At 42.5% G+C, this 20,000-nt stretch overlaps 1 protein-coding gene across 18 annotated transcripts in view; it reads left to right on the top strand.

The window, feature by feature from the left end:
* Positions 1-20,000, top strand: part of LOC135101945 (nephrin-like) — a 529,348-nt gene that overhangs the window by 145,029 nt on the left and 364,319 nt on the right. For 11 of the 18 annotated variants that reach the window (XM_064006385.1, XM_064006371.1, XM_064006370.1 and 8 more), the window contains 3 exons: positions 5,026-5,258; positions 7,383-7,483; positions 7,633-8,220. The exons of 1 other annotated variant lie outside the window; for it this stretch is intronic. The gene's annotated coding sequence lies outside the window, so the exon portion shown is untranslated. The remainder of the gene's footprint in view (positions 1-5,025; positions 5,259-7,382; positions 7,484-7,632; positions 8,221-20,000) is intronic. 6 more of the 18 variants (XM_064006384.1, XM_064006373.1, XM_064006381.1 and 3 more) reach the window with 4 other exon arrangements.

Below are 20,000 nucleotides of genomic sequence, written 5' to 3'. Positions count from 1 at the left end.
TGCTGAAAAGAGTCAGAATAAGACCTCGAAACGTTTAAGAACATGAACCAAAATAAAAAAGTTGGGGTACAAAAGATTGAAGTAGTTTCTGAAGTTGCCATTTACAAATATAGAATAAAAGTTAAAAATGTTCTCTTTTTTTTTTTTTTCTAACGTCATTGATGGGACTCTGCTCAGGTCTGTTTCAATTTTGTCCCTCCATCGATTTTCAGAACAGTAATAATGATACTGATGATCAAGATTATGATGATATTGATGATGATGATGATGATAATAATAATAATAATAATAATAATAATAATAATAATAATAATAATAATAATAATAATAAAATGACAGTAATGCTGTTGCTGCTGCCAATAATAATAATATTAAAATATGACTTGTGAGAAATACAGAGATCAGTACATATAGAAGTAAAATTATATAAAGAATAAACCATCAGAACTTTATCAAGATAAGTAAGAAACATGCTGTCAGCTAAATCAAAGTGTGAAGAGGATGCCAGCCATAAACACTCTATCTTCCTGAACACTTATTTTCTTTACTCAGTATTTTCTAGGGACTCGCCTTATTTGAAAAAAAAAAAAAAAAAAACTCAACAGAAGACGGAATGCCGGCCTCCGGGTAACGTGTTTACTTGAAAGGTCGTAGCTTTTACATATTACAGTCAATAAAAAAGAAAAGAGTATAAGGAAATAAGAGAAGCTGCAAGAAAACGTCAGGTCTACCTATTCTACTTATCATCCTCCAGAAATTTATCAAACCTTCTTTTAAAGCTCCGTAATGACTTGGCACTAACAGCCTGACTAGCGAGTCTTTTCCAGTCATTCACCACTCCATTTCATCCATTTGACACAACTCTCCAGATAACTAACCCCTCTTCTTCAGTGACACTCACTGTCCCTCTCTTCTTCACTGAACGTCATGGGTCTGTCCTTTATTAATAATCTAAATTGAAAACTTCGCATCTCAACTTTAGCTAAAACAGCATCTGTGGAGTTAAGCGTTCTGAGTCGTCTCCGCCAGTTTCAGATAGCGTGTGTTTTGCTCTTATTTATCGTGTAAACAACTGCTCATAAATCGCTGTAAACCTTTTCAGTTAAGAGTTGTGCTGTGTAATCTTCATTAGTTGTTTTCTGCCTGTTTAATGGCTTATTGGTGTGTTAGTAACACCTCGTATGTTTACTACTACTACTACTACTACTACACCAGTTTTTCTCACCCCTAATTGCTAACTCTACACAGGGGCCTTATCCGTCAATGTATGGAGTATGCTTCACATGAATCGGGGCGTTCGCTATGGGCTGAGTTGCCGGTCATCACCGGCTGTTTTAATGTAGGGATTGGTCCCACAGCTCTCTGGAGAAGCGCATTCTAAAACCGCCTCTCGTGATCCATCTTGATGAACTGTACTTAAATGTTACAAAACATTGATCATAAGTGTTTATGCTAACATTGTCCACGGGATCTGATGATGCACACTCTACAGAACAGTTATTATTAACTAAATAAATACTCGCAACGAGTGGTCGGTATTAGACACGCTGACTTCTCTAAAACATCCAACAAACCCGAGGCGGGAGATAGGTTCTCAGTGCTGTTGTAAAACCCTAGTTTATACATGTGTTGTGGTTGATTGTACGAGCATATCAGGAAAGAAAAACCAAGCTGTGAAAGGATGGGTTTTATTTTCCCCAAAAGAAAGCGGCAACTCAGGGAAGACATTGGGAGACAGGATGTAAACAGACAAGCGGCAACTTAGGGAAGACGTTTGGGGATACGCTGTCAACAAACATTCTTCACCAGTGTCCCGCTAAGATGTGGCATCAAGACATGGTTGTTTCTTTCATATGTACCATAATTTATATACGGGTATGTTAACTGTATAAAGTAACTGTATAAAATAAGGTCATATAGAGATGAAAAAAAAAAAAAAAATTCACCCCAAGGTGATGATGCATCCCAGACCTGGGACAATGTGCCTAGTATTTTTTAGCTCGTTTTGCCATATTTCTTGCTCTCAGGAAGATGATCGTAGCTAAAAATGTTCTTTATATTTTATTAGTTGGTTTGATAACACACAAATAACGGAAAGATTGTTTTTTTCAGCTGACCAACTTTTATGTGTGAAATTCAGTCAGCTGGTAAATCTGGCAGTTTTTCTAAACCATAGCGAACGCCCCAGTTCAGGAGTGTGGGAACCACTCATACTGCACTGCTAAAGAGAGTGGATTCAAAAGAATTTCGGCTGAATTCCTCTCCTATGATTAACTGTCTTCAGCGTAGCATCTCTTGCTACCTAACACATCTATTTCCACGCTAACTGCTCCTCTGATCTTGCTGACTCCATGCTTTTCCTCCTCCTGCTGCCTCTCTGCAGAAGACTTTCTATTTTTTCTCATCGCTATTCTGTCCACCTTCGTAATGCAGGAGTAAACTATAAACTAGTATTCACAGTTTTTCATCTGTTTCCCTTGTAAACTCTGGAACTCCCTTCCTGCTTCTGTACGAGCATTTTCCCCTTTTCCCCTTCTTACGACTTGAATTCTTTCAAGAGGGACATCTCAAGACTGTGTGTGTGTGTGTGTGTGTGTGTGTGTGTGTGTGTGTGTGTGTGTGTGTGTGTGTGTGTGTGTGTGTGTGTGTGTGTGTGTTTGTGTTATTAGCTTGGACAGTACCTCCCTTACTTAAGAAAAAAGATCGTTTCTACTTCTACTACTACTACTACTACTACTACTACTACTACTACTACTACTACTATTACTACTTCTACTTCTACTACTACTACTACTACTACTACTACTACTCCTAAAAATAATAATTCTACCATGCTGCTGCTGCTGCTGCTACTACTACTACTACTACTACTACTACTACTACTACTACTACTACTACTACTACTACTACTACTACTACTACTACTACTACTACTACTACTACTACTACTACTACTACTACTACTACTACTACTAAAGATTAAAGATTAAAACAATATTCTCCGATTTCTGTCAGCAAGATCTTACTTATCACAACAGTATCCGTCAGCAGTTTCAGATAACGTGCTTTTTTGCTCTTGTTTATCCTGTAAACAGCTGCTCATAAATCGCTGTAAGCCTTATCAGTCAAGAGTTGTGCTGTGTAATCTTTTGCAATTTTATCTGTTATTTTTTTGCTACCAGGTTAATGGCTCAGTGGTGTGGTAGTAACGCCTCGTATGTTATCCTTACCTGTTTAATGTTCCAGTGATACAATACCTGAACTGCTTGTATTTTTAATTTACTTGTTTAATGTTCCAGGGGTATAGTCATAGGCAGCGCTCATTTTACCTGCTATACTCAATTCCACTATTTTTCGCTTGATATAAAATCCTCTGATTTCCTTAGATTTTATTAGTTGTCAGTTTATCACATGACTTTAAATTGAAGGAAAACGCTAAACAACAACAACAACAACAATAACCTACTACTACTACTATTACTACTACTACTACTACTACTACACACTGGAAGGAAGTGTAGGAGTTAAATTGGCTTTTGTCATAACAGTACCTGCGCTGTGTACACCACCTCAGGTCATCCCTCTGAACACCACGCCAGTATAGACATTTTCCTCGACACGCCCAAACCTTGCCGGATGGAGAGCGTCGCCGCCTTGTGTCTATATACGCTCCACACACAAGATTCATACGTTATTCAGAGTCTTAATTGTTCTCCACTTGGCTTCTCGACGAGGTTTTCCTTAGGGCGCGCGGGGATGTGTCTCGCCCTCCCCTGGGTCGTAGGACATGTGCCACGCTACCATCGGAGGTGTTAGGTTGAGCCTCATTCCAGGTACTTGCCCTCCGTGGCCTCCTTCACCTGGCTGGGGAAGGTGTTTGCGGAGGGCAGGGCAGTTTTGTCTACTCGCATCTGTCATTGGGGTGAAGCAAAAGGGATGAAGTTTATGTTAATAGTAATTTTATTTCGTCCGGAATAATCGGCAGCTAATTAAAAAAATGTTGTCATAGATTTGGTGAATGCACATCATAGTTGGCTGATAAAAAGTACTTAGTTTATTACAATAGGGTTATAAACTAGAAGTATTTAGGCTAATTAATAGTCATACCATCAGTTTTAAAACATGTATAGTTGTTAATTTAGGCTATTCTATGTGTGTGTGTGGTGTCAGCAAATTAGAATTAGAGATTACTGTCATAACTCGTGGATTAATTAGATGCAAGTGAATTGTTTTTTGTTTCAATCATGAAGTTTAATCACTGTTCAATTGTCAAGTGATGGAGATGACTTGAGCCTTACCACTCCACTCGACCTTGGAACGCTGATTCATGGTCCTGAAGTGAAAATGTTGGTTTGCTTCAGAAGGAGACATTTCCAGCTGTTATTTTCACGTCTGTTCAGTCTAACTTGTTGGTATCGAAGTCCTTCTTTTGTTTTCTTCCTTCCTTTCTTACTTCCTGCTTTCTTTCCTTCCTTCCTTCCTTCCTTCCTTCCTTCCTTCCTTCCTTCCTTCCTTCCTTCCTTCCTTTCTTTCTTTCTCCTCTCCTTCCGTCCTTCCTTCCTTCCTTCCTTCCTTCCTTCCTTCCTTCCTTCCTTCCTTCCTTCCTTCCTTCCTATTTTTTCTTTGCTTTTTCTTTTTTTCATTCTTTTTCTTTCGTTCGTTCGTTCTTCTCATGATGCCTTTGTTTGTCCACTTCTCTAAGCCTTCACTTTGGGTAAGGGGCGGACTGCAGGCCACCGTATGATTTAAGTTTGGTCATGAATTAATAAGACAGTTCTTTTCTCTTTCCCTGTAAATAATTTGCAGTGGTGTTATTTATTTCCTTTTTTTTTCCCATTATGTTTTATGTTACCCATGGCTACACTCTGTTTTGTGTTAAAAAATTGTAATATCTATATTCACCAACGCGGAGTGCTCATCCAGTGCGTAAATATAAACAAACGGTGGTGCATCGCGAGCCTTTATGTAAAATATATAAATGGATAAATCATAATACCATTTGTTATTCATCACATTCTCGTGCAGCAGCAGTAGATGACGGGCGCGAGGGGGCGTCCAGACAGCTCTGCTTCCCGGCTTACTGGGGGACTGTGGCCATTAAGTCATCAGGTTACGCCTTTGCTACGGCAGACGAGGGACCGGACTCTCATTGCGGCCTTAATATGACCTTCCTCCAACTGCCTCTACGCCGCCGCCGCCGCCAGCACCACCACCACCACCACCACCACCACCACCATTAGCGTTCTGTGCTTGGTAAGGTACGTGCCACTTCTCTCGGTAGGATATTTAGTTACCTGTTTATCATTAATTCCGAGGTGGTGTTGGGGTCACATTTCTTCCGGGGTAATGAGAGAAAGTGTCTTATTAGATGCTTTACGTAATTCTTGGTACGTGGCTCTCGCTTGAGGATATTACGTTCTTTGTATCTTAGTGTTGTACTTATGAGTTTATGAGAATGAGCTAGCTGGTGTTTCATTATAGCCTTGCTGTTTGAGGGGATTAATTTAATTATAACTAAAGGTTACTTCTAGGGACAGTAATCCTTTCCCGCCGAGGGACTTAATGTTCTTTGTACCTAGTGTTTCTTTAACGAAAGGCTTACCTGGTTGCGCTGCCCTTGTGAGAACTACAATGAGGCCACATCTTACGTAATGCATCGGTAGTAGCCTTACGTATCTCGTTATATTTATTTAGATTAAATCATTCATCGGTGCTAACCTTAATCATTTCAGAACATATTTATTATGAGTTTGTGCTGCGAATTCAGTTCCATAATTCACCAGTAACCTAACTGTATGTGCCCCCAGGACAGGTATACTATAAGGTATACTAGTACTCGACTACTTTAGATACGTTACTCACCTTTAACAGTCTTATGCACCTCAGGATAGGTGTATTTTAAGTACTGCGAGTCCACTTACACAGTTCACTTAATTACATAATATACGCTGCACGACAAGTGCTTTACAAGTTGGATAACAGCAAGTACGCAGTTCACCTGTAGCAGTCTTACATGCCTCAGGGCAAGTGTATTATAATATTAATTACAGCGAATTCACTTACATAATTTACCTGTAGCAGCCTTATATATATTGCCGAAGACAGGTGTTTTTACGAGTTTAAGTTCAGGTAATATTATACTTACATAATTCACCTGTACTAATCTTAGGCACCGCAGGACAGGTATCACAAGCTTAAGCACAGATACTCGTAATATACTCTCACAAATCACCTGTAGCAACCTTACATACCCTGAGACAGGTGTTTTACAAGTTGGACTACAGCTAGTAACATAATTCATACCTGCACGAACACCCTGAATTCCACCCCACACCAATGCCCGAAGCCTCGGGACACGTGTACGAGTATTAGGAGTTGGGGGACAAATTCCACATCACTTACGTATCAACCAAACTTGGGCGGACAGTTAAGGCGAATAAAACACATCGTCCCGCCTCTGCTTCCCAGGATCGCCGATGTGCCGGGAAGAGATCCAAAATAAGATTGCCAAAGTTTGCTCCACTGGATCGGTCATGCCACACCACACCTGGGCCCTCAGTCCTCGCTGGTCGCAGTTCCCACATTTCCACGCCGTAACCTCATTTTTTTTTTATTATTTTTTTCTTTAACGTCTCTGCCGCTGGTGATTTGTTTATTCACGAGACCCAGTTTGCGAATATCCATCATGGACGTATATTTTAACTTTGAGAAATATATTAAAAGAGAGAAAGGAAAGTTAGGAAATCGATTGGTAGTGGGTGGCTTGAATATGCTTTAAAAAAGGAAGGGACTGAAGGAGGAGGGGACCGTAAGAGTGGGAAAGACAAAGGCCACTCAAGGGCTGTCCTGCAATGGCTACCTTCGTCAGGAGTGAACAGAAAGTGAAAGCAGATAAACGCTAAAGGCAGAGAGAGAGAGAGAGAGAGAGAGAGAGAGAGAGAGAGAGAGAGAGAGAGAGAGAGAGAGAGAGAGAGAGAGAGCATGGACATCGACCTTTGAAAATTGTGTAGTGGTTGAGGCGAGAATGCAAGTGGTGGTGGTGGTGGTGGTGGTGTGATAGTGGTGGTCATGGTGTAATAGTGGTGGTGATAATGGTGGTAGTGGTGGTCGCGCCCTTCAACATTTCTATTTTATATCCTTTACCAAGCCTCGACCTTCCTCTCACCAACTCTTTTCTCCCCTTCCGCCACTCCTCCCCCTCCCATCCTCCCGCCGGTCAGTGGGTAACCTACTGACTGCCTCCACACGACCTGATGGCGCTGATCCTTGGTCGTGCCCCTTCTCTCACTCTCACTCTCTCTGTCTCAGTCTTGGGTGGTATATTTTTATAGGTCTGTGTCACCGCGCGCAGCCTCTCTGTGTCTTCTATCTCTCCCTTGCAGGCTTCGTCTCCGGACCCGACCGCGGCCAGCCAGCGTCCGATACTGCTTCATTTCTCTGCTTCACGGTTCATATGCATTCCATTTTTCGTCTTCCGCGCTCGGTAAACGCTGGCCCTGAATCGCTCCCGTCCCTCACTCACATTGTGCTAATAAAGATGACAGTAACGATAATAGTGATGGTGATGATAATGATGTAGATGTTCCTGACGACGATGATGATGATAGTAATAAACAACTAACCTCAATGCAGGAGCGGGTCACGGGCTGGCTGGCTTGGGTGGTGGAGTTGGTGTCACGCTCGATACGGGGCCGGGGGAGGTGTGTCTGACTCCTCTGTGCTCAGTTGGGTCTCGTCCGTGGTCGCGGGAGGAGCTCTTTGCCCCTCGCCCACCCTCGTCCACCCCACTCGCTCGCCGCACGTACTACCAGCGCCGCCACGAGCATCCCGCGCCGGACGGAGTTGTAAAAGTTAAAGTAAAAATGTTGAAGTACACGGAAAATGAACCGAAGTCAAAAAGTTAATGCAGTGTTTCAATTAGACGACAATAATTGAACGTGTGTGTGCGTGCGTGTGTGTGTCCTTTCATTACTTAACTGTGCTGGAATATAATATTAAAAAAAAAGTCTCCCCTTAGTCTCTGGAAGGTGGTGATCTCTCGCTAACGTCTCTGACCTTTTGCATGAGTGGGAGAGTTAGTGAGTGACAGACGAGAGAAGAGAGAGAGAGAGAGAGGAGAGAGCGAGAACGAGTTTATCTACAAGCGGACTTACGGAGAGAAGAGAAGAGCTCGAGTTTTTGGGAACTTTTTAACTTGCGCCTCTCGCTCCGCCACTCAAGGTAAGTCTGCGTCTCCCGAGGCCTGTGTTTGCTGAGCGGCGGCGTGGTGCTTCTGGAGGTGGCTGCTGCCTTGTTGTTCAAAGTTTACGGCGGGGATTTGTGCCGAGAGAGGAGTGGGAGAGGAGCGAGAGAAAGTAGAAGCTGAGGAGTGGGAGAGCAGCTGAAGAGAGTGGAAGCAGTAGCAGGAGAGATGCGGAGGAGGAGGAGGAGGAGGACGAGCAGCAGGACAAGAGAAATGAAGACAGATGATGATGTATAGTTGAAGAGAAAAAAATAGAAAAGTTAATAAAGATACACGATGATGAAATGCAAGAGAGAGAGAGAGAGAGAGAGAGAGAGAGAGAGAGAGAGAGAGAGAGAGAGAGAGAGAGAGAGAGAGAGAGAGAGAGGCGTAAGTAGGGTTTGTAAGTATACCTGTAAATCTTAGGAAGTTTCTGCCAGTGAAGTGTTGCATATATGAAAGAAAAAAATGAAGTGTTGGTTGTGTATTCGTTCATTTCACTTATAAAATGTCAGTCTGATCGGAGAGAGAGAGAGAGAGAGAGAGAGAGAGAGAGAGAGAGAGAGAGAGAGAGAGAGAGAGAGAGAGAGAGAGAGAGAGAGAGAGAGAGAGAGAGCAAGGAAAATCGCATCATGGCCCTCCTGTTTATTTCACTGACGCAACAGAAAACTACCTGGAAACTCGATGACCAATAATTGCAGGTGTGCTAGTGGCGAAGGGGCGGCCAGGTGTGGGGGAGGAGGAGCAGTAGGAGGAGCAGTTGGAGGAGCAGGAGCAGGAGGAGGAGGAGGAGGAGGAGGAGGAGGAGGAGGAGGAGGAGGAGGGAGACTACGACCAGTATAGAGCAGAGGTGAATCGGGTTTGTCAGGGAGACTGCACTCTCATTATTATTTTTCTCTCAATCTCTGCCCTCTCTCTCTCTCTCTCTCTCTCTCTCTCTCTCTCTCTCTCTCTCTCTCTCTCTCTCTCTCTCTCTCTCTCTCTCTCTCTCTCTCTCTCTCTCTCTCTCTCTCTCTCTCTCTCTCTCTCTCTCTTGCATTTCACACCCTGGATCTTTATCAACTTTTCCTTTTTACAACAATACATCAACATTGTCTTCATTGCTCCCCTCTTGTTCTTCTCTCCCGTTCTTCCACTCTCACCCACCTACTTTTCCTCCTGCACCACCTCCCCTTCCTCAGCTCTCGGTGTTCCCGCGTCCCGCACCAGCCCGTAAGGTTGTCGGGCTCATTAAGAACGAAGCATTACCGACGCAGGGACACCGGCATTCCATCGCCTAGAACTTGGTCGCCCCGCAGCCAGTTTCACGAGCGGCGGAGATATTAATCCATTTTTAGGGTGTAACTTCGGCTTCGGGAAACTCTCCTTTGGGCGTGAGGTAAAGGAGAGACGAGGTTAAGTAAGGAAAAGGGAGGGAGTGTACCAGAGAGAAAGACAGAGAAAGAGACAGTGTGAGAAAGTTAAGGCATATCTTTTCTCTCTTCTTTCTTGCGTTTTTCTTTTTTTTTTTGGTTGTTCCTGTAGCTTCTTGACGACAAAGGTGACAAAGAAATATGGTGCTGGTGTTGCTAGTGAAGGAGGAAGACGAGGAGGAGGAGGAGGAGCAGGAGGAGGAAGGGTTGTGTGGAGAAGTAGAATAGGAAAAGAAAACAGATGGAGAAGAAGGAGAAGGGGAATGGAAACGAGGTGCAGGGGAGAGAGAGAGAGAGAGAGAGAGAGAGAGAGAGAGAGAGAGAGAGAGAGAGAGAGAGAGAGAGAGAGAGAGAGAGAGAGAGAGAGAGAGAGGAAGGAAGAAGGAAAGAGACGAGAGGAAACTGAGGAAGGCAGAAGAACGAAGAGGGAGGAGAAGAAGAAATGGCAAGGACAAGAAGACAGACAGAGATGGATGTCAAAAGGAAACAGAAAACAGGAATAGAAACAAGAGAAAAAAAAAGAGGTGGAAGGGAAAGAGGGTGTAGAAAAGGTGGAAGAACAGGAGGAAGTAGTTTGTTGTAGTTTATATTAATGTCTCCACTGTAATTAATTTTGTCGCGGGAAAACAGTTGGAGTAGATTGAGACGCCTTTTCATATTGAAGGGGGAGAAGGAGGCATATTTCTCACTCCTCCTCCTCCTCCTCCTCCTCCTCCTCCTCCTCCTCCTCCTCCTCCTCCTCCTCCTCCTCCTCGAATTCTTCACTCTTTTCTGTCATTCATTTATTTATCCTTTCACTTTTTTTTTTTCATTCATTCACGACTTCTTTTTATGTTGCTTTGACGTCACTGTGTGTGTGTGTGTGTGTGTGTGTGTGTGTGTGTCTTTTGTTCTTCCTTGTATGTTATTGGAAATGTCTTTCTTGTTTTGCCATCATATTGTCTGTGTCATGATGGGCTTTGTGATTTTGCCTTTGTCTTCGTCATCATTATAATTGTTTTGAACATTATTATTATTTTTATTATTGTTGTTGTTATTATTATTATTATTATTATTATTATTATTATTATTATTATTATTTATTATTATTATTATTATTATTATTGTTCCTCCTCTTACTACTACTAACTATTATTGTTCCTCCTACTACTACTACTACTACTACTACTACTACTACTACTACTACTACTACTACTACTACTACTACTACTACTACTACTACTACTACTACTACTACTACTACTACTACTACTACTACTACTACTTAAACTGCTACCACTACATTTTTTCTAATATTGTTACAACAACAACAACAACAACAACAACAACAACAACAACAACAACAACTACTACTACTACTACTAATACTACTACTACTACGAAAACCACTAGCTACATTTTCACCACCACTTTCCAGATCCCCCGAAACAACACTACCACCACCATCACCACCATCCACCACCAGCACCACCACACCGCTCCCCCTCCCGCCACGCTTCCCATCACCATCCTCATTTTCATCACTGTCACTGCCATTACTCCAAACGCGCGCATTTTGGTCCACGTGACTGCCCGGGATTTTTGTGTAAATTAATTTCTCGGGTTATTCTTTTGTGGGTGGAGGAGAGAGAGAGAGAGAGAGAGAGAGAGAGAGAGAGAGAGAGAGAGAGAGAGAGAGAGAGAGAGAGAGAGAGAGAGAGAGAGAGAGAGAGAGAGAGAGAGAGAGAGAGAGAGAGAGAGAGAGAGAGAGAGAGAGAGAATGTTGGTTTCATTCATGGGAGATACACGAAATACAATATACATTTCTCATTTGCAAATTAAAAAGTTGAACACGCAAGTCTCGAAAAACGGATTTAATCGTTTCCTTTTGCACTCCATTGTTCTTTTCTTTCTCTTTTCTATCTTTTACTAAATTGTTTTCTCTTCAAACTTTTTTCTCTTTCTTTCTCTCACATTTTTTTTTTGTCTCTCCGTCTCTCTTTGTAGTGCTTGAATCGCTTGCTGTCTGTGTGTGGGTTCGTGTGTGTTTGTGTGTGTGTGTGTGTGTGTGTGTGTGTGTGTGTGTCTGTGTCTATGTCTGTGTCTGTGTCTGTGTGTGTGTGTCTGTGTGTACGCCATTACCAGCAGGTCTGCCACCGTCTGTAGTGAAGTGTCGGCCGTAGCCTATAATGGGGTGTGCCTGTGGACATTCGACCCCATTTCACCACACACACCCCACCCCTCTCACCCAACTCCACTTCACCCCTCATCACCCCATCCTTAGTCCACGCCACTCTCTCTCCACTTCCTAATGCTACCCCCAAACATGCACTTTTTTTTTTTGTTTCCAGATCGTCATTCTAGTTTTATATTATCCTCTCCCCGACTCACTTCATCCCCACTCCACTCCACTCCACTGCACTCCACTCCATACACTCTCACTCTTTCCGCATCAGCGCCCTTTGCTCTCATATAACTGTCTGTTTCTCGCCTTATTGTTGGGGACGAATAGTTCTTTGGTGCAGTGTTCAGTTTGCTGCTGCAGTGTTCGTGAAGTCGAGTTTTATCTCACGGCAGTTTGTGGGTAGGAGAAGTAGCGCTCTCTAGTAATGATAGCTGGCGGATATAACCTGATCAAGCACTGTGGTAATTCTACTCGGCATTGTTTAATTAGTTAATTTATTTTTTTTTATTATTCAAACTTTATACATTTTTTTGACTTTTTTCAGTCTCTTCATTTCCTTCCTGCTCCTCATAATTTTTACCATTAGTAAGGTTATACGGATCTGCTGCTGTTTGTTTTTCCTTTGTGCTCCTCCTCCTCCTCCTCCTCCTCCTCCTCCTCCTCCTCCTCCTCCTCCTCCTCCTCCTCCTCCTCCTCCTCCTCCTCCTCCTCCTCCTCCTCCTCTTCATCTTTGCTATCATTTTTTCTCTCACTGAAAGCAAACTAGTGTAGTCTCCACAAATACTCCCGTATGGTCCTACAGGTCTGCTGCTGTTTATTCTTCCTTTGTGTTTCCCCTCATCTTCCTCCATATCTTCTTTGCTATTTTTTTTTCTTGCTAGCTAGTGTAATACAAACTGCGCCATTAGGTCCTAGAGGTCTGCTGCTGTTTACTCTTCCTTTGTGTTCTCCTCCTCCTCCTCCCAATATTCAACCCAAACACACCCCATAGCACCACTCACCATGCAGTCAGTCACCCGTGCCCTCCTCACTCACGCACTCCTTCACACCTCACTGGCCCCTTCCTTCATAACACTCACCAGGTAGATCCCCCTCTCACCTGTACGCCTCGACGCCCTTCCCTGCCCCTCATTCTCAACTCTTACCCCGAATGTCATAATTTTTCACCCTCCTCCTTCAGTTTGCACCCTCATCACACACCAACACTTCACACACACACACACACACACACACACACACACACACACACACACACACACACACACACACACACACACACACACACACACACACACACACACACACACACACACACACACACACACACACACACACACACACACACACACACACACACACACACACACACACACACACACACACACACACACACACACACACACACACACCTCGTTATTATTATATTTTTCCATGTGTTGTATGACGCTTTCTCTCTCTCTCTCTCTCTCTCTCTCTCTCTCTCTCTCTCTCTCTCTCTCTCTCTCTCTCTCTCTCTCTCTCTCTCTCTCTCTCTCTCTCTCTCTCTCTCTCTCTCTCTCTCTCTCTCTCTCGCGGATGGTGAAATAACACTCCCAAGGACATTGTCATAACGAATGAAAAGGAGAAATTTAAGGTTCCCGCTCGTATTTAGAAACTTTGAACCTTAAACACGAAAACTTAGGCACGTTTATCACACACACACACACACACACACACACACACACACACACACACACACACACACACACACACACACACACACACACACACACACACACACACACACACACACACACACACACACACACACACACACACACACACACACACACACACACACATCACTTGCTTCCTGCACGTACAAAGCTCTCCCCTTTTTTCCATCCCTGCCTCGTAACTTCATGAATAGGAACGATAACTTGTCTCTTCCGACGGTCCGTGTGCGTAGGAAACAGAGAGAGAGAGAGAGAGAGAGAGAGAGAGAGAGAGAGAGAGAGAGAGAGAGAGAGAGAGAGAGAGAGAGAGAGAGAGAGAGAGATTCATATTTCCTCCCCTAGTACGTGAAAGGCGAAGCAGCAATCAAGTTAGTTATGTTTTGTCTATGGAAATCAGCGCCCATTTACGGAGTTCCCGAGAGAGAGAGAGAGAGAGAGAGAGAGAGAGAGAGAGAGAGAGAGAGAGAGAGAGAGAGAGAGAGAGAGAGAGAGAGATATTCTTTGCTTCGATGTTGGATTTTTGTCGTCCTATTAATTTCCATGACCTTTATTTCATTTATTTATTTATTTATTTATTTTCATCAGCTGCAGGTTTGGAGCGTATGAAGTGAAGCAAATATCCGTTTTCTATTTGCTTCATTCTTTTATCTTTGCTACATCGCATTGTATATATATTTTTTTATTTCATGCACGTTGAACTTTTATTTTGCAAGTTTTAACATTTTTTTGCCTTGTTTATTTGTATTTCATTTATGAGCATTTCTTTATCCATTTATTCATTCATTCATCTATGCATATATTTTGTTTTTGTGTCAGCATATCATTCTGTCTCTTTAATAGTATATGTATTTGGTTTTATGTATCTTTAAGTGTGTGTGTGTGTGTGTGTGTGTGTGTGTGTGTGTGTGTGTGTGTGTGTGTGTGTGCTCCTCTCTGTTTAATTGTCTCTGTTTTTTGTCTGTCTATCTATCTATCTATCTATCTATCTATCTATCTATCTATCTATCTATCTATCTATCTATCTATCTATCTATATATATATATATATATATATATATATATATATATATATATATATATATATATATATATATATATATATATATATATATATATATATATATCTATCTATCTTTTCCTCTACCTGTCTGTCTATGTCTACATTCTGATTATCTATCTATCTATCCACATCTGCCTTTAAGCCTTTAAGTCTTTATATATGTGTTGTATTTTTCTGTATGCGTCTGCGTATTTGCATAGTCACATGTCTATCATTCCTTTTCTATGTACTTATTTATATCTTTCGTTTCTCATTGTGTATTGCGTGTACTTCCATATCGATACTGTCCAATCCACCAACTTTCTCATTTGTTTAGAGACTTTGCATATCCACCAATGTACTGCTCCTAAGTAACCTCTTCAGTCACTCTTCATCTCGACTGTCAACTCCTTCCAGCATTTACTCCCAAAACAACTAAACCCTCCTTTCATCTCCTCTCACCTCTCAGTTATATGCCTACAAATATGTCTAGTTATCCACCTATCTAACTCATCAACCACCTTCATGATTTACCACATTTTACCCCACTTACCCCACCCACTCCTTCCACCAATCACCTTGAAATCACAACCAAAATTCCTACTATATATCTGTCCGTTCTTCCTAATTGCTCCACCCAATCCATCCCTTCCATTCCTGACCTGCCCTGGCCAATAGTTCTCCTTAGTCACCAGTATGTCGGCACCTCTAAACCTTTACCTTCCACTGATTGCCTTTTCCTGGTGAGTAACGGAGGGCAGCTGTGTATGTAAAGGCAATCGTCGACCACCTCAGGGGACCCGGATATGCTGCAGCGGCCCCTCGCCCCTCACGTAACAAAGCCCCGTAAAGAACTTAAGGTTATGGTGCGATACACACATAGATTTACAGCGATAAGTGAGTATTCGAGGGAAGGAGCTGGGAGATGGAGGATGAGTGGAAGGAGGAGCAGCAGGAAGAAGATGAGGAAGAGGAGACGAGCAGGAGGAGGAGGAGGAGGAGGAGAGCATTTTAGCATGGGATCTCCACTCCTGATAGCAATTTTACGTTATCGTTTCTCATTGATGCATGTGCGTGCGTACCGTGTGTGTGTGTGTGTGTGTGTGTGTGTGTGTGTGTGTGTGTGTGTGTGTGTGTGTGTGTGCATTGATCCCTTCTCTAGCTTTATAGTGTAATGGTCTCGACACACACACACACACACACACACACACACACACACACACACACACACACACACACACACACACACACACACACACACACACACACACACACACCATCTGCTTATACACACACAATATTTATGCACATATGTCTGCCTTACCTACTTCGCCTCTATGTTTCTCTCTCTCTCTCTCTCTCTCTCTCTCTCTCTCTCTCTCTCTCTCTCTCTCTCTCTCTCTCTCTCTCTCTCTCTCTCTCTCTCTCTCTCTCTCTCTCTCTCTCTCTCTCTCTCTCTCTCTCTCTCTCTCTCTCTCTCTCCTTTTATCCATCCAAGTGTATTTGACAATGACTGTTCCTTACATGTTATCCCTTTGCAGACGTGTCCAGACCAGTTTTCACTCCTACACGAATACACATCCAATATATTTTCCTCTGTCTCTCTTATCCTCTTGTCTTCTCCTCGGTTTAACATTTTTCTCCCGTTTTCTTCATGCAACGCTTTCTGCTTCGTACTACGCGCAAAAACTTGGCCAAAATTCCGCGATCCCTCAGAACGTGGGGTTGCGGGGTAGAGAGAGAGAGAGAGAGAGAGAGAGAGAGAGAGAGAGAGAGAGAGAGAGAGAGAGAGAGAGAGAGGAGGGGGAGTGGGGAAAGGGGCGTGGAGGCGGGGCCGGGCTACCTTGAGCAAAATTGGTGGACTCCACAATATTTTCAGTTACCGGGGCGCCATTACCTGTACCTCGGTGTTGTTTATTCACACAGGGCAGCTTAAGAGTCGATTTTTGAGCCAAGGGCGCAGGGAGGACATGGGAAAGTGTGTGGACTGAGAGTGCTGGGGGGCGGCAGGGGAAGGCAGGGAGGGAGGGAGGGAGGGAGGGAAGGTGGGTAAGGGTATAAGGTAAGAAAAGGGGCCATATTAAATTAAGACTGCTTTTTGTGGGGGAAGTGGATAAGTGAGGGTGGTTGTGGGTACTCTCGTGTGTGTGTGTGTGTGTGTGTGTGTGTGTGTCGGTATTCGTGTGAGTGAGGCGTAAAGGTGTTTATATATATGCCATGCTTCTTGTTTTTTTGTGGTGTTTGTAATACACATGTAGCTTGTGATGTCGGTACACTCGTAGATCAGAGTGTTAAGTATTGGTATTTTCATCGTTTCGTGTATATTTATTGCTGTTGTTATTATGGCTATGGTTATTTTTATTATTATTATATTTCTACTACTACTACTACTACTACTACTACTGTTGGTATTGTTGTTGTTTTGCTTTTTTTCACCATAATCATTATCATGCCTTTCTGCCCCTCTCTCTCTCTCTCTCTCTCTCTCTCTCTCTCTCTCTCTCTCTCTCTCTCTCTCTCTCTCTCTCTCTCTCTCTCTCTCTCTCTCTCTCTCTCTCTCTCTCTCTCTCTCTCTCTCTCTCTCTCTCTCTCTCTCTCTCTCTCTCTCTCTGAAAAGCTTCTCCGTGGCTTTGCATTTCTATTTACTCATTTCATTTTGTTCCGCTTCTCTCAAAGGTTTCATCTTGTCTTTTTCTTACGTGCCTTCTTTATGCATTCAGTCCACCTCTCTCTCTCTCTCTCTCTCTCTCTCTCTCTCTCTCTCTCTCTCTCTCTCTCTCTCTCTCTCTCTCTCTCTCTCTCTCTCTCTCTCTCTCTCTCTCTCTCTCTCTCTCTCTCTCTCTCTCATTTTCTCCCCTTCCCTCTGTGTTTATGCAGTTATAACAGGGCTTAGCTCCTCTTCTCCCCTTTCTATCGCTCCATCAACACTAACTTTTTTCCATTCCACTCCCATTGTCTTCCTTCTCTATCTCGCCTCCTCTTCGCCTCCTTTTCTCCGCCTCTAATCCTCAGTTTCCGTTTTACCTTTCCTGTTTTCCAGCCGGGATTTACCTTATTGTCATCATATTACCTTGGTATTTCCTATTTCTCTCCCTCCTCCTCCTCCTCCTCCTCCTCTTCCTCTTCCTTCAGTTCCTTCTCTTTGTCCTCGTTCTTTTCTCCTTTTCCTTCTCTTCTTCCTTTTACTATTTCTTTTCTTGTTCGATTCGACATTTCCAACCAAGAAACGTATATGGTTTTGGGAATGAAGGGAGAGAGAGAGAGAGAGAGAGAGAGAGAGAGAGAGAGAGAGAGAGAGAGAGAGAGAGAGAGAGAGAGAGAGAGAGAGAGAGAGAGAGAGAGAGAGAGAGAGAGAGAGAGAGAGAGGGTGATACCTCCAGTAGACTCTAAAGAATTCGTTTACCTTCGGAAGTTTAATTTATTTAGTCCAGTTTTACATTTTCTTTCACTCCCAAGCTGTTACTGCATCGGATGTGCCCCGGCCAGGGTTACTTTTCCATTATGGCCTCAAATTATTCAGCATTACATTGCACAACTGCTCGTTTTTCTCTGCAGGGCTGGAATGAAAAATGAGTTGATGTAAAACTCCATGTTCGAGTATTTTGCTGAATGTTTTCATGTTTTTTTTTGTTTTGTTTTGTTTGTTTTTAATGTCAGTTGTACTTTCACTACATTTCGTTACTGGCTAAAGGATAAAGGCGCGTGAAAATTTGAGTGTTTAGTAAGAAATTAATTGTAGTCCCTAAAAGAAAATAAAAATGAGATTATTATGTTCTTGCTTCTAATAATTTTCATTTTATTGATTCAGTAAATGCCATATTAGTTTTTTTTCATTTTTTTCTTATAATTCATTGATTTGTGGGAATCTTTTTTTCATCTTGCTCCATTTAAAGGAGATAATTGGCGTACACTGTAATCCCTTCCCATTGGTCCATTGATTGAGTGGCAGGATTTGCGTGCTGGAAATAGCGTGACGTCATTATGGGTAGAAATGTGCTGATGAACGAATGTAATTCTGGAGAGAGAGGTGTGTAATTCTGAATAGAGGCGTCATTCTAGAAAATACAGTTCCAGGAAAGTTGTAATTTTAGAAAACTATAATTGTGGAAAGATGTGAAAGAAGTAATTTTGAAAAGGTGTAATTTTTAAAATTGTTGAAGGAATTGTAGTTCTAGTTGTAATTTTAAAAATGATTTATAATTCTGGAGAGTTGAAATTTGGGAAAAAGGCGTAATTTTCCAGATTTTATTGTTAAAAGAGATGTGTGGAAAAGAGGCTTAGTTCTAGAAATATATAATTCTGAAAACTGTAATTCTATAAAGTGCAACTCTGCAAAGGATTGTGATTCTGGAAAGATTTGATATTTTAGAAAGGTTTAAAGAGAGACACTACTGGGGAAATGTAACTCTGGGATCATTGTAATCCTGAAGAGATGTAATTCTGCTAAGCTGTGTACGCACTCTTGGGTGAGGATGGAAGAACCAGCATTCCATTGGCTCCTGTCGTTTCATTTTTCTCTGATCCCATAAAAAGAGAGACTAGTACATTATTGGCAGTTTTGGCACGCATGTATACGAGTGTGCGGCACTTCAGAGGCTGTTGACCTTCACTGGCACTGTATATTCTGCTGCCTTTCATTTATTTTGTTGATACAGGTTTGGATTCTTTGTTATAGTTACCTGAAATATAACGTTCCATTGCCTCACCAATCTACTACTTTTACCACGAATCTCGCTGGACGTTCAACTTTTCCTGTTTGGATTCAGCTGAACGTGTAACCTGTAGCGTGTATGTATCAGTGCAGTTTGGAGGACGGCGAGTGAATTGATCCTTGTCGGCTTTTGTTTCGCTGTGAACGCGTGTGAAGGTCAAAGAAATACTGGAACGAAAATTGATCCTCGCGAGACAGTGCGCCAGATCACAAGCTGAGCCTGACGCAGTGATGAAAACTCTCATTATTTATTGTCCGGCCAGCCAGCAGAACAGATTTATTGTCCGGCCAGCCAGCAGAACAGGAGTTTTTTAATGGCCTAGCGTCTTCATTATAACTTCACGAATTAAGGATGAAAATTGCACTAAATATTACTTCATGGTGTGTAAAATTAAATGTAAAATAAATAGGGATCTTGAATAAGACGAGGAGGAGGAGGAGGAGGAGGAGGAGGAGGAGGAGGAGGAGGAGGAGGAGGAAAGTTGGAAGGAATGTTTTGTGTTGCCGTAGTGACTTATGGACGGAAAGCTGTACCTCTACTCTTTCCCTTCTTCCTTTCTTTTTCTGAATCTTTGAGTTGGGTTACTTTTTTTATCAGAAGATGAACAGGGCGGTGAGGAAAGATTATTTGGCCACCAGCAATGTCATTATGGCCATCATCGTCATCATCATCAGTGTCATTATCATTCCTCCAGCATCAACATCACAACCTTCATTTTCCTTCAGCTTTTTTTTTTT

This window comes from Scylla paramamosain, chromosome 7 (assembly GCF_035594125.1).
Source record: "Scylla paramamosain isolate STU-SP2022 chromosome 7, ASM3559412v1, whole genome shotgun sequence".
Classification (NCBI taxonomy): Eukaryota; Metazoa; Arthropoda; class Malacostraca; order Decapoda; family Portunidae; genus Scylla; species Scylla paramamosain.
This window is presented reverse-complemented; position numbering and strand designations above follow the sequence as displayed.